At 43.5% G+C, this 15,373-nt stretch overlaps 1 long non-coding RNA gene across 1 annotated transcript; it reads left to right on the forward strand.

Annotated features, from left to right (window-relative positions):
• The first annotated feature begins 457 nt into the window (after window positions 1-457).
• On the forward strand, window positions 458-12,476 carry LOC114607498 (uncharacterized). The gene is made up of 3 exons (XR_003709163.2): window positions 458-944; window positions 3,425-3,473; window positions 12,059-12,476. It is a non-coding gene; the product is annotated as an uncharacterized LOC114607498 (long non-coding RNA).
• Window positions 12,477-15,373: the final 2,897 nt, after the last annotated feature.

A 15,373-nucleotide genomic window follows, 5' to 3' on the forward strand; every position in this document is an offset into this window, starting at 1 on the left:
TCAGAATGGAGGACTGGGACTCATTAGTAGCAGAGGCGATGGGTTATACAAACTTTGGTAATCTTTGGTAGTACAGTCATACCTCATGTTATGTTTGCTTCAGGTTGAGCGTTTTCAGGTTGCATCCCGCGGCAACCAGGAAGTACCGGAATGGGTTACTTCCGGGTTTCGCCGCTCGTGAATGCGCAGACGTGCAAAATGACGTCACACGCATGCGCAGAAGCAGCGAATCGCGACCAGCGTGTGCGCAGACATGGGTTGCATTCTTTTCAGGTTGCAAACGGGCCTCCGGAACAGATCCTGTTCACAACCAGAGGTACCACTGTATGTCACCCTAAGTCAAAATTTGGTGCCTTCAAAGGAAGAAAATTTGGTACCTTCAAGGGAAAGGAGATTGTTAGCTGCTTTGAGACTCCTTAGGGTAGTGATAAAGTGGGATATCAAATCCAAACTCCTCCTCCTCCTCTTCTTCCACAATGCCCCACTGTGCTATACCATTTCCCAGGCCATTGTCACGTCTCCTCGGCTGCTGCAGAGGCTCATGGGTTCCCGCCAGGCCAGCTCATTCAAACTGGCCAATCTGTGGTGGCCTAGGAGGCATGGCTTGGGGAGCGGACCTGAGGGCAGCAGGCTTCACTCAGGTCCACTGTCCATCTATTTATTCTGGCCATCACTGCACTCAGCAGCCCTGCACTGTCACACTATGACAGTTCAAACTGGCCCGGTAGCAAGAATTCGGCCATCTAAACACTCAGAATAGCTACGTTTGTGTTCCCCTCATGAATCTGCAAAAATTGGTGATGATTTTATGTCCGTAAGCATGATTATCTTGAAGACAATACCTCCTTGCATATCTATCTATACAGAATCTGATGCACATTCTTTCTGGAGGGAATAGCCATCATGGCAGCTGGCTAATGTGTTTCACAGTCGCCTGCCATTCAGTAAGTAAGCGAGGTTATCAAGTACTCATTTGCTTTCCTTTGACTGTGAGGAACCCCTGGGCTTCCACAAATGTAAATTTAATTTACTTCTGACATGCCATTAAAAACAAGGAAGAAATGAAAGAATATGTGAAATGAGCTTCAGACTTTGCAAATATCCCTTTTTATTAGTTAATTTTCACAGGGGATTACTATACAGATTTTTTTTTTTTAAGGCACTTGTTTCCTTACCATTGGCACGTTTCCTTTGCAGTGAGAGAAATGTGGGGTGTTTCAAGAGGTGAACGTCTACATTTATCACTCTGGTTTCCCAATTTGTCCTCTGAGGGCGAATGCTGTAAGTGTGAGGCCTGTAAGGTTTACCTTTTGTCCTTGCTGAGAGTGAAACAAATTACTAAATTACTCTTCAGGTTTCCCCTGCTTTGTTAGGTCTCCTGTGTAACATGAATGGCTATGTCACAGGATAGATAAAAGGAAATACTTCTTCAGGCACTGTATGGTTAAACTATGGAAGGAAGGAATCAGTGATAGTTACCAACAGGGATGGCTTTCAAAGCGGATTTTTCAAAGTGGATTAGACAAAATCATGGAGCAGAAGGCCACCAACGGCTACTATTTATTGGCTTCGTCCAGCAGTCTTGCCTTATGTTCTTATTACCGGTATCAGCACTACAAAATTATAGTTGTCCTGATCCACATAGGTGTCAGGCGGTTGAGAAACCAAGCCCCACAACAGGTTGCGAGGAATGGACAAGACAAGGAAAAGTCCTTATCATCTGCTTTTCTTAAATATTCACAGAGAGAGGCTTTGGAATGCAGGCTCTCTGAATAATCATAATAAATAACAAGATGAAAGATGAAAAAATATTTTAAATAATTCCAGTGGGACCTTTAAGCTTCAAATTAGCTTCATTATGTATAATGGGACATGAATCCAATATCTCTATTCAGACCAGGTCTCTCCATAGTTTTTAGTTTGGTATTTATTAAAACTAAAATTCTTAAAACTAAAAAGTATGGAGAGACCTGGTCTGAATAGAGATATTGGATTCATGTCCCATTATACATACTAAAGCTAATTTTGGTCATCTATCCCTTTAAAAATCCCTTGTCCTTCCCTGTGGAACCAACTGCCATAACAGTCATCAACAGTTATAAGGTTGAAGCGACCTCTGCTTCAGAGTATCTGACAAAGTGTGTATTACACACGAAAGCTCATACCTTGAAAGCTTATATTTAGCTGATCTTAAAGGTGCCACTGGAATTATTTAAAAAGATTTTTTCATCTTTCAACTTGTTATTTATTACGACTGTGACAGATCAACACGGCTAGCCACCTGAATCTCTAAATAATGACATTGTCCCGAGGAAATCTCCAACCCCCTTTCTCCCACCTCCTAATTCGTCAACAGCACCACTTCCTTTACAGTTCCTGCTTAGCGCCATCTGTTTCCAAGCTCTTTGCTCTCCAACTTTTAAGGCTCGCCGGGTTCTGGGAGATGGTGGGTCTGGAATGCTTTCCTGCTCCGGCTCTGCCTCCTCGCCCATTATTTCACAACTTTCCCCCTCATCTGCCTCTGAGCTGTGACCTCCCTTAAACCCCTGCTGTAAATCTATACTGTCTTCCTCTTCCTCCCCCCTGGAAGGGTCAGGATGGGGAGGCGGTCTCCACCATTCCTCCTCTGCCCAGTCCCTGACAATAGGGCAGGTGTAGGGAATATTTCTGCCTTCAGACATTGCTCAACTACAACTCCCATCATTCCTGGACATTTTATGTAGGTACAGCCACACGGAGTTTGTGTAGATGTATATGGGTGGGTGGGTGGGGAGAGCATGTATCATTTTTCTACCAGCTCTTTTACAAAAACCACATCACAAGCTTGTTATAAACCAACTAGCCATTAGATCTATCAGTTGCTTGTTACAAACTGATTATCTCTATTCTATTCAGCTACATTTTCTCCTAGGCTGCCATAGAACATTTTCAGTGAGAAAAATGTGCTTGTCGTTTTTGCTGGCTGTTAACTGGCTTTTGAATGAAACCATGGCTTCTCTTTCCGGGTGCACGAGATCCCAGCCAACCAGGGATCACAGAGTTTGATGATGACACTGTGCTATGTAGCCAATCAGAGTCAACCATCTGACAATATTGCAAAGCCAGTTTATAAGATAATGCTCCCTGCCCTCACTCTAAATGGGCAAGTATATTTGATCAATTTTGCAGTCTTCCCTACTCCCCAAAAAGAATGGAAGTGGGGTGCTTCTTCTGTGAAAGCTTTCACAAAAAGTGTCTCTCAATGTTAAACCATAACTTTTTTCCCAGCTTGTGTTTACATTTCATTATTTTACTTTGCTTATAGGTTAGTCTCTTCACCTTCCTGCTAATGATTTGATAGATTAGTTTTCCCCCTGGTGATTATTATTTAATCCTTTCATTCACATTAAGCGTTCAGTAAGGAAGATTGTTGTTCTTTTTTCAGGGCAGGGAGTGGAAGTTATCCGTAAGAGACAATTTCTGTGGCAAAACAGGTGGGAGTTGTTTACCTTTTCCTTTTTCTCCAGATCAGGCTGTAACATCCTGGAGACAAATAATCACTTTGCTTACAGAATAAACTTGCATAATTTCAACCAGCTATAAAAACACTCAGGAATCTATTTTGTACTTGTGACTTGACTGAGTCTTTATGAATCACCTTGCCTTCATTTAGATGCTTGTTAGTTTCTTTGCAGAGCTCAACTCATGTAGCTTCATTATAAAACGTAGAATAGCAAATGACTCCCTAAGCAATTTCCTTCAGAATGGATAGGTCTGATCTTCTTGCAGTCCATGGGACTCTCAAGAGTCTCCTCCAGCACCATAATTCAAAAGCATCAATTCTTTGGCGATCAGCCTTCTTTATGGTCCAGCTCTCACTTCCATACATCACTACTGGGAAAACCATAGCTTTAACTATATGGACCTTTGTTGGCAAGGTGATGTCTCTGCTTTGATATGTGCATGCAACCCTAACTGTTGGTTAGGGAGATTCAAGCCCAGCTTCTACTCCTCCTATAGTCCCCTGCTATGAAGCTAGAAAGTAAAGGCCCTCCCCTCTCCCCACTTCTCCCCCCCCCAACCTTACAATGCCTATGACAGCGGTGTCTCAGACCGAATGTAACCGACTCTATGAATTGAAAACAGAGACGTCTTTGTTATCCATGCACATCTTTCGATATAACCAATTTGTTCATTAAAAAGGTTAAGCCCTCAGAATCCAGCTACAGTCTTACCTTGGTTCTTGAATGCCTTGGTACTCGCACGTTTTGGCTCCCGAACACTGCTAACCCAGAAGTAATTGTTCCAGTTTGGGAATGTTTTTTGGAAGCTGAACATCCAACACGGCTTCCGCTTGAGTGCTGGAAGCTCCTGCAGCCCATAGGAAGTTGAGTCTCGGTTTGTGAATGGTTTCGGGAGTTGAATGGACTCCCAGAATGGATTACATTCAAGAACCAAGGTACCACTGTACTTTCTTCCCTCGGGGTAAGGCTGAAGGGTACCTAACAGTTTTCCTTTCTGAGCTTCTCTTGTGTGACTTTTTCCACATTGGTCTTCCTAATGTGTTGTCTCTCTCTCGCTGCTCCTCTTCTTTCTCTCACTTGCTTCAAGGAGACGCAGCCACTGTAGTGTTCTGAGCCTATTCTCCATTCCCTGTGGGGCCTGCTGCCCAACCTTTTATGCTGGAGCCATGAGTATAGGCCCATCCACCTAGACTAGCCATGGCACCCTCTTTTTGGCATGCTCACCTCTGCATCCGAGCCATCAGTGAGGCAGTGCAGCAACCATGTGTAACTGTCATGTTTTCATTTCTGTGTGAATTAAACCATTATACTTAACAGGGAACCTCAGAGCTCTCTGACTGTTTACACACTGTGGGGAGGGAGTTCATGAGCCCTTTGACTATGACGTAGCTTCTGGGAGAGTGAACTAACATACCCTCCAACATTTCTTCGATGAAAATAGGGATATCCCATTCCATAACAATAATTTTACTATTTATACCGCACAGGTCTTATTGGGTTGCCCCAGGACTCTGGGCAGCTTCCAACATATAAAAAAGCATAATAAAACATTAAACATTTTTTTTTAAAAGCCACTTTCCTATATCAGATTGCCTTCAATTGGCTCAGGGGTTGGATAACTCCATGCCCTCCAACACTTCTCCAAGGAAAATAGGGACATTCTAAGGAAAACTGCCTGTTGTCATTGTCCATGGAGTTTTCTTGGCAGGGATACTGGAGTGGCTTGCCAGTTCCTGCTCCAGGTGGATCATGTTTGGTCAAAACTCTCCACTATGACCTGTCCATCTTGGGTGGCCCTGCACGGCATAGCTCATAGCTTCTCTGAGTTATTCAAGCCCCTTCGCCACCGCAAGGCAGTGATCCATGAAGGGGAAGAACTGCCGAATAATTGATGCTTTTGAATTATGGTACTGGAGGAAACTCTTGAGAGTCCCATGGACTGCAAGAAAATCAAATCTATCCATTCTTAAGGAAATCAGCCCTGAGTGCTCACTGGAAGGTCAGAACCTGAAGCTGAGGCTCCAATACTTTGGCCACCTCATGAGAAGAGAAGACTCCCTGGGAAAGACCCTGATGTTGGGAAAGATGGAGGGCATAAGGAGAAGGGAACGACAGAGGACGAGATGGTTGGACAGTGTTCTCGAAGCTACCAGCATGAGTTTGACCAAACTGCAGGAGGCGGTGGAAGACAGGAGGGCCTGGCGTGCTCTGGTCCATGGGGTCACGAAGAGTCGGATAGGACTAAACGACTAAACAACAACAACAACAACAAGGAAAAGTGGGACATTCCACGATCAAATCAGAAACCATGATGGCTTCTCTAAATCAGGGACATCCCTGGAAAATAGGGACACTTGGAGGGTCTGCTATCTTGCCCTCTGCTTCTCCTGTGTCATGAGAGAGATCTTGCAGAACCTATATGTAAAAGCAGTAATCGGGTGGGATGATCCAAAAGTAGAGTGCTTTTCACAAATACATTTTCTGTTTTCCTTTTCCCTTCCTCCTCGTTGATTTATTCATTTCCTTCTAAACAACCATCTCAAGGTGATCTACACTGAAGATACATAAAAACATTCAACTTCTAATATGAAAGTACTTGAAAAAAACATGGAAGTTTTTAGGTGTACAATTAAGGCAGTGCGAACCTTCGGTGCAGTATATTTTATGATTTAACTTATTCACTAATTAGGAGCAATCTTCTGATCTTCAGGCACCATGCAGATAAAAAGCAGGCGTCACACAGCTTGCAACTATTTGTACGGAATTGTGAGGTTCCCTCCCTGCTTTTTTCCTTTAGTTTTATCAAGGCTGCATTTTCAAAGGATTCTGATGGGAACGTTAGATGAAGCAAAAAGAAAGAAAGCCCCCCCCCCCCATATCTGAAAGTCTGTTTAACTATGCATAAATTCAAGGGGGAGAAAAATAACACACAGTTTTTCCAGTCTAATAATTTAGATTCAACTAAAAGTTCCATGAAATGTTGCACAATTGTTTCTGTTCTCCGTCATTCTTTTATTCCATCTCTCTCTCTCTCTCTCTCTCTCTCTCTCTCTCTCTCTCTCTCTCTCTCACACACACACACACATATAGCTGAATTGATTTGAGTAATGATTTGCAATGAAAATGCAACTAGCTTTCATGAGGTTTCCCAACCCATTAGCTGGAACTGGGGTCACTCCATACCAATGAAGAAGTCTCTTGTAGATTTCTTCTGAAAGAAGGAAGCAATTGCTGCTGACCATGTGGCCTGTTTTGGCTATTAGATTGGAGGGAGCTTGCCTATACAGTCATACGTTGGATCCAGAACCCCCTGGAACTCGGATGTTTTGGCTCCTGAACGCGACAAACCCGGAAGTGATTGTTCCAGTTTGCGAACATTCTTTTGGAACCCGAACGTCCGACGGGGCTTCCGTGGCTTCTGATTGGCTGCAGGAGCTTCCTGCAGCCAATCAGAAGCTGTGGTTTGGTTTTTGAACGTTTTGGAAGTCGAACAGACTTCCAGAACAGATTCCGTTTGACTTCCAAGGTATGACTGTAATAGCTTGCCCTCTGCCCCCGGAGTTTTCCTTCCTTTGTTATATTTTACTAGCTATGACTTTTGAGCAATTCCTTTCTCAATCTTACAGCCCCCTGTAAGCTCAGTCCACCCACTTTTAAAGTTTCAGTTGCCTGCTTGAATGAGTCTGGCAGCAAGTGGTAGTTTCATCCTATGGATGCTTCCCCAGAATACCACCCAACATTTCTCCGATGGAAATAGGGACATCCTATTCCATTATTATTATTATTACTACTACTACTATTATTATTATTGCCCTACCCATTGGACTGGGTTGCCCCAGCCACTCTGGGTGGCTTCCAATATATATAAAAACATAATAAAACATTAAACATTTTTTATTTTTAAAAAAACCTTCGGATGACTTCTATAGTTTGTGTAGTTACTTATCTCCTTGGCTCTGGGGTCACATAACGCCATACCCTCCAACATATCTCTGGTGAAAATAGGGATGTCCTAAGGGAAAGCAGGACATTGTGGGATCAAATCAGAAACTGGGATGGTTTCTGTAAATCCGGGACTGTCCCTGGAAAATAGGGACACTTGGAGGGTCTGAGTTAAGCTCCCCTGTACATTCAGAAGCACACAGTCCCAGGCCAGCAGGCAAGTATACATACATAGAGATTATCCCCTTTTTCTAAAGGGGAGCAAGATATTTTTGTCTCCTGATTCTCCCACCTCAGTAAAACAACCACACCTGGCCATCACGAAGCTAAATGCTCATTGCGAATAACTGTCAGATTATGCATCTGTGTCAAATGGTTTAAAGAACCCTGCCTGGCTTGATACAAGTTTCCCGATCGCTCTCTTGTGGGTGATTACTTTGATTAAACACCTTTCCCTTCATTTTTATTGCTTTTTAATGTTGATTTTGCAAAACATTTTTTAATTATACAGAGGGCGAACTTTTCCTTGGGTACCCAAAACTCGGGTGGAAACATCTGCAGAGGTGGATAATATGGCATGAACTCTCGTGTGATCTCCCTGGCTGGCTATTTCCTTCCATAGTTAGGGGACTGTAAACACCTATCTTTTGATATTAAATCCTTATTTGCACTTAACAATTCTCTGAACCTTTCTCTTGCCATGCAGCCACATTAAAAGAACAACACCAAAAAAGCTTCAGGATTAAGGCATTTGGGGGAGAGATAAGCCTATGATTCACTTTAGTTGGAGTGTGCCCAAAAATGCCACCATTTTTTACATGATATGCAAACATAAAGTCAATGGGCATGATTCTAGGCTGCAATTGCATAAAAGGTAAAGGGACCCCCTGACCATTAGGTCCAGTTGTGACTGACTCTGGGGTTGTGGCGCTCATCTCGCTTTATTGGCCGAGGGAGCCAGCGTACAGCTTCCAGGTCATGTGGCCAGCATGACTCAGCCGCTTCTGGCGCAACCAGAGCAGCGCACGGAAACGCTGTTTACCTTTCCGCCGGAGCGGTACCTATTTATCTACTTGCACTTTGACATGCTTTCGAACTGCTAGGTTGGCCGGAGCTGGGACCGAGCAACGGGAGCTCACCCTGTCATGGGGATTCGAACCGCCGACCTTCTGATTGGCAAGCCCTACACTCTGTGGTTTAACCCACTTTTTCCAGGATCACTGCTTTGGTGTCCTCCAAAAAAAACTCTTTGCCTTTCAAAGTCATTGGGCTTTAAAGAGACATTCTCTTCTACTTCCTTAAAAAAAAGAAAAAGAAACTAATTATCTCCCTTCTCCAGAGTACCTGTTTCCACACACCCCTTCAAATATAGCCCTCCCCTTCCTTTCAGTGATTGCACTGCACTCATTTCCACCGACTGTTCAAGGAGCTTTCGTAAATGAGGTTAATAACCTCCTTGCCCCTCATGTGATTTTTGAGACTTGGGAATCTTAATTTTTCTTTAAATGCAGCATGTAATGTGCTGGGAAAGTGTTTCAAATTCAAATGACAATCTCCCTATAAACGTTCACATATATCCTCAGGGGTGCTATTTCATTATTTCATATTTAGGGAAGGCCAAGGCTATTCTGGTAAATGGACAAAATACACAATAAATGCCTATTATTGGCTACATTTAAGGGATGAGCAGTGTAATGCTGCGTGCGTCTACTCAGAAGTAAGACCCATTGACTGACTCCCAGGTAGGTGTGAATAGGATTGTTGCCCTCTAAACCCCATTGGCTTATTTTAATATTCTTTTAATATTAATAATATTAATATTATAATATTCTGTAGACTAGTTTGTTTCTTATTGTATTTTATCTCAATGAATTTCAATAAAAATTATAAAAACCCCATTCACTTCAATGACACTCACTTTTCAATAGACATGCATTTAATAATAATAATAATAATAATAATAATTTATTTATACCCCACCCATCTGGCAGGGTTTCCCAAGCCACTCTGGGCGGCTCGCAACAGAATATTAAAAATACGACAAAAAATTGAACATTAAAAACTTCCCTAAACAGGGCTGCCTTCAGATGTCTTCTAAAATTCAGATAGTTGTTAATTTCCTTGACATCTGATGGGAGGGCGTTCCACAGGGTGGGCGCCACTACCAAGAAGGCCCTTTGCCTGGTTCCCTGTAACCTCACTTCTCGCTGCAAAGGAACTGCCAGAAGGCCCTTGGAGCCTTCAGTGTCTGGGCTGAACGATGGGGGTGAATACGCTCCTTCAGGTATAAATTGTGAGATAAACAGCGAAGAAGCAGATTCTCAATGAATTACTGAAATACACAAATGCCAGAGGGGTGTGTGGACCCATTACCTTCTCTGCTACTCCCTTTACATACTGTTTTAGAAGATTTTGAAAGGGATGGGAGTTAGCGGGTGTGGCTTGTGGATTTGTGCACCAGAATCAGGGATAAACATTCTTATTTCATAATAAGCAGTCAAGGCTATGCCAAACCTATTGGAAGGTTATCCCACAGAAGGCAGCGATAGCTTCTATAGGACACCTAGAAACAAAATACAGTTGTACCTCGGTTCTCGAACACCTTGGTACTTGTACATTTTGATTCCCCAACACTGAAAACCCAGAAGTAAGTGTTCCGGTTTTCAAAAGTTCTTTGGAAGCCGAACGCCCAACGCGGCTTCCGCGAGTGCAGGAAGCTCCTGCAGCCAATCAGAAGCCACACCTTGGTTTCTGAACGGTTCCAGGAGTTGAACGGACTCCTGGAACAGATTACGGTCGACAACCAAGATACAGTCATGCCTCGGGTTAAAGACGCTTCAGGTTAAATCTTTTCAGGTTGCGTCCTGCGGCAACCCGGAAGTACTGGACAGGGTTACTTCCGGGTTTTGCCGCTCGCGCATGCACAGGCTCTCAAAATGACATCACGTGCATGCGCAGAAGCGGCAAATCATGACCCGCACACCTGCAGATGCACAGACGTGGGTTGCGTTCTGCTCATGTTGTGAACGGGGCTCCGGAACAGATCCCGTTCGCAACCAGAGGTACCACTGTTTGACCCAAAGAATTCAAAATATCACCAAAACAATTCCTTTTGAAGTCTAGGGGGTAGGTGAATCATTGATATAAATATAAGAGTCTAGATTGCGGGGTGTCAGGGAACTGCCATCGGCTCAGGGGTGAGAGGGGGAAAGCCGGATGGATTACAGAGCGCCCCCAAAGATTGTGGGAAGCAGCCCCTCCTCAGCGGAGAAGAGTAACCACGCCTCCAGCAGAGAGGAGCTGCAGGGCTCGGGGGAGGCGAGGCAGTGCCAGGACACCTTAGAGAGGGGAGGAGAGTGGTCCTCCGTTACCCATGCCCTCCCTGCGCAGTAGGCTTCCGCTCCGAGAGGGGAGGTGCAGACTGGGCATCAAGAAACTACTCTGCTGGGGAAGGTTTAAGGACTGCCCACTCTCAGATTCTGCCAGTGAATGAGCGAGCCACGGAATAGTGGTGCTCTGCATGGTGAAGGTTTCTTTGGCACCAATAACAAGGCTTTACAGCTGACCAGGAAGGGGAATGCAATGGATGGCTGCTGTTATGTCCCACTGCGACATTAGAAATTATTACAAGATTCGGAAGGGTGATGGTGATTTGTATACTGAAACAGAACATCCATTTCCCACTCTGCTGCTCCCTTGCTCCCTCCTGGGTCCTTCGAGATCCCCATAAGCATACTGATCTGCCAGTCAGCCCCAGGGTAACTTTTAGTCAGTGCCTAGCTCTACATCACTTCATGGTTCTGGTCCAGAAATGTTGCCATTTTTCATCTTTATGTTCATCTTTATTTTTCATCTGACACTTGGAGCCTTTTTCTAAAATGCAGTTGCCTTCGACCATTAGACTGTAGCCTGGATAATAGAACAACTTGAAAGTTAATCGCAGTCCTGCTGTAGCATTGCTTAGGAGTCCTGAATAACCTTGATCCTGTCTTGAATTCTTCATGGGAGAAGGGAAGTGAAGAGAGTTTGGAAAATGTCAGAGTATTCTCAACACATTTCACCAAGGTGGCCTTCAGGAGCATCTTAATTCTACGTTTTCTACCCATGATATGTGGCAGTATAGGAAGGAGCTTCTGCAAGTGTCTCCACCCCCATCGTTCTGCCTGGACACTGAGGTCCAGCTCCGAGGGCCTTCTGGTGGTTCCCTCCCTGTGAGAAGTGAGATTACAGGGAACCAGGCAGAGGGCCTTCTTGGTGGTGGCACCCACTCTGTAGAATGTCAAGGAAATAAACAACTATCTGACTTTTAGAAGGCATCTGAAGGCAGCCCTGTTTAGAGAAGTTTTTAATGTATGATGTTTTATTCTCTTTTTAATCTGTTGGGAGCCGCCCAGAGTGGCTGGGGAAACCCAGCTGGATGGGCAGGGTATAAATTATAAATTATTATTATAATATTATTATTATTACTAGGAAGTGCTCGTTCCACTGTCAACAGGCAGGACAGCCACACTTGCCCCAGTGCAGCAGCAGCGGGGAAAAGAAAGAAAAGAAATACTTTAGTCTGTTTTCTCCATACTCAAGGTTATACCCTAAAACAATACATTTCATACCAGGCTTTGAGTTCTGGCCAAATTCACTACACTTCCAGTCTGATATTAAATTCAAGCAAACGTCATGATCCTCTTAAAAGTGTGAAGGAGGAATTTCTGCTTCCATCATCCATAAGATACACACAGTGGGAGACTGAAAGGATTCCCTCGGCACTTCATAAAGGAACTCAACATGAATATGGAAGGAAGCCAGGTTTTTGAAACCCCTGCTTTATTCTTAATCCTTTAAAAAGCTTTATAGTATTTTTTTTATTATAATAACAACCGAAAACTATACTGAATAATAACTTAATTATCACCTAGTTTTATGTTTGCAATGTGACTAAATGTCTAAAGACTACCATGCTGTTCCCCGAATTGTTCAGGGCCCTGTTGTTTTGTTAATATTTATGTAACACCCTTTAAAAAGTGAGGCCTTTAATTCTGGCAAGTGGTGAATACAGGATATAAAATTTATCCCCTCAAGGTGTCAACCAGTCTACTTTATTAGCTTCTTTTTTAAAAAAAATTGTTGACTTAAAAATTGGAATGGAGGGGGGGAAATGCTATTAGAAGGAATCAAATTTATGAATCCAATTTATTCAGATGTGCGACACGGAAAAGCATATAAATGACATTTATTGCTTAGGTAATTACTCATTTTTATTGAATGGCAGCATAATTACTTGAACAAAGTCGTATGTTCAGTAATGTATGCACCAAATGTTACAGCTGCCCTTGGCTACAGTAACTTTACTCCCCCCGCCCTTTCACGGATTTCTGCATAGTATACTCAGCCCTCGTTAAAGGATTCTCTGTTAAAACCAATTGTAATGGCAGTTAGACTTCAACGGCTGTTCTTTGAACAACTTCATGCTCCACGACACCCAACCACAATTATTTCCAACCAGCGTTGTATTCAATTTCATTAGCCTGGTTAGGAAGGGCAACATTCAGCTAAGGGATCCGCTGGCTGAGAAACAAAATTCTAATTATGTTGAAAAGCACATCTCGTCTTGTTTAGTTTTCCACAAAAGAATAGTATACCATTAAAAAAAAAAAGAAGATCCAAAAGAATTCAGATATCTATGCTGATATTTTTTTTAAAAAAGGCACTTTTTAATTGGAATGGGAATATTTTGGCCACCTAACAAGGCCAGTTTCTGAATCAGTCTTCTTAAACCAGGATATCCCTGTCTGGGAATTCAAGTTTACAGTTTGGGCTTGTGTTGAAGGGTTTTTTCCCTAAAGCAGAGGCTCTGGCTTAATTTAGGGTTGTCATATGTCTGAAATTTTCTGGACATAGCCGGTATTCAGCCCCCTTAAGCAGCATGCAGGCAGAAATTGCTGAAATATCCAGGAAAATCCAGATGCATGGCAGCCCATGTTGGTAGTGTAGATTTTGGCGATTTCCATTAAAAATAACTTTAAAACTCGTTTTTTGGCTGAGATTTCGCAAAGAAAACTCAGCAACCTTTTTGTCTGGATTATCACTTTTGGAAACATGGCAAACCTAGCTTAATTTGAACTAGCAGAGGCTTTAGTTTGTGTAGGATAGAAATCTTGACCTTTGGAAACGTGGGTGGTATGCATCTAAGTTTCAAACATACTAGACCCATTTGGGTCCATTCTTTGTAAAACTTAGTTGAATGTCACCGGTTTTTCAGAGTGAGAATGTAAGGAGGGTTTTTTTTCTTCCCGTTCTGGCCTGCATTTGTCACACGCAGCTCTTTTTCTGTCCCTCTGCAGTTCGTCTCTTGCCAATAACTGCATTATTCATCTCCTTGTCCACTGTGGTGAAATGATATAGCCATTGCATTATTTCACCTCATTCTTAATTGGGTGGGAGATGGGCTGCAATCAATTATATTGCAAGGCTAAGGGAGCTGGGCATGTTTAGCCTGGAGAAGAGGAGGTTAAGGGGTGATATGATAGCCATGTTCAAATATATAAAAGGATGTCACATAGAGGAGGGAGAAAGGTTGTTTTCTGCTGCTCCAGAGAAGCGGACACGGAGCAATGGATCCAATCTACAAGAAAGAAGATTCCACCTAAACATTAGGAAGAACTTCCTGACAGTAAGAGCTGTTCGACAGTGGAATTTGCTACCAAGGAGTGTGGTGGAGTCTCCGTCTTTGGAGGTCTTTAAGCAGAGGCTTGACAACCATATGTCAGGAGTGCTCTGATGGTGTTTCCTGCTTGGCAGGGGGTTGGACTCGATGGCCCTTGTGGTCTCTTCCAACTCTATGATTCTATGATTCTATATATCACTTGCCTACCAAAGGCAACAACAACATATACTGATCATATTCGCTGAATTGATTTCCATTCCGGACATAGGGTGAATATGTGAACATTGGCAACGTTCACTCCATAGTTCATTTTCAAAGAGGCGCAGGTCAATTCTGTGTCCAGGGCAGCTGTCTACCAGCTCCATCTGGTACACAGGCTGAGACCCTACCTGCCTGTATACTGTCTTGCGAGAGTGGTGAGTGTTCTAGTTATCTCCCATTTCAACTACCGCAATGCACTCTATGTGGGGCTACCTTTGAAGATGACCCAGAAACTACAACTAATCCAGAATGCAGCAGCAAGACTAGTGACTGGGAGCGGCTGCTGAGACCATATAACACCAGTCTTGAAATACCTACATTGGTTCCCAGTATGTTTCCGAGCACAGTTCAAAGTGCTGGTGCTGACCTTTAAGACCCTAAACAGCCTCAGTCCAGTATACCTAAAAGAGCGTTTCCACCCCCATCGTGCCGCCTGGACACTGAGGTCTAGCGTTGAGGGCCTTCTGGCGGTTCCCTCACTGAAAGAAGCAAAGTTACAGGGAACCAGGCAGAGGGCCTTCTCAGTAGTTGCACCCGCCCTGTGGAACGCCCTCCCACCAGATGTCAAAGTAATAAACAACTATCTGACGTTTAGAAGACATCAGAAGGCAGCCCTGTTTAGGGAAGTTTTTAATGACTGATGTTTTAATGTATTTTTAATATTTTGTTGGAAGCCGCCCAGAGTGGCTGGGAAAACTCAGCCAGATAGGCAGGGTATAAATAATATAGTAGTAGTAGTAGTAGTAGTAGTACTAATTCCCTCATTCAAACATTAAAAGTTGGGCAGGAGAAGCTCACCAGATTGATATAAGAATTAGAGACCCATTGATATAAGAATTAGAGACCCATCGTGGACGCTCCCTTTGCCTCCCTTGGAAGGAATGGAGAGTGTGTGTTGAGGCGGCAGTAAAGATTACAGTCAAGAAGAGAGAGGAAGGATTAAAGGGAGAGGACCTGAAAGAACTTAAAGACTCCTCCTTTGCCGCCCTCTCCTGTTTCTCTCCCG

This window comes from Podarcis muralis, chromosome 1 (assembly GCF_964188315.1).
Source record: "Podarcis muralis chromosome 1, rPodMur119.hap1.1, whole genome shotgun sequence".
Lineage (NCBI taxonomy): Eukaryota > Metazoa > Chordata > Lepidosauria > Squamata > Lacertidae > Podarcis > Podarcis muralis.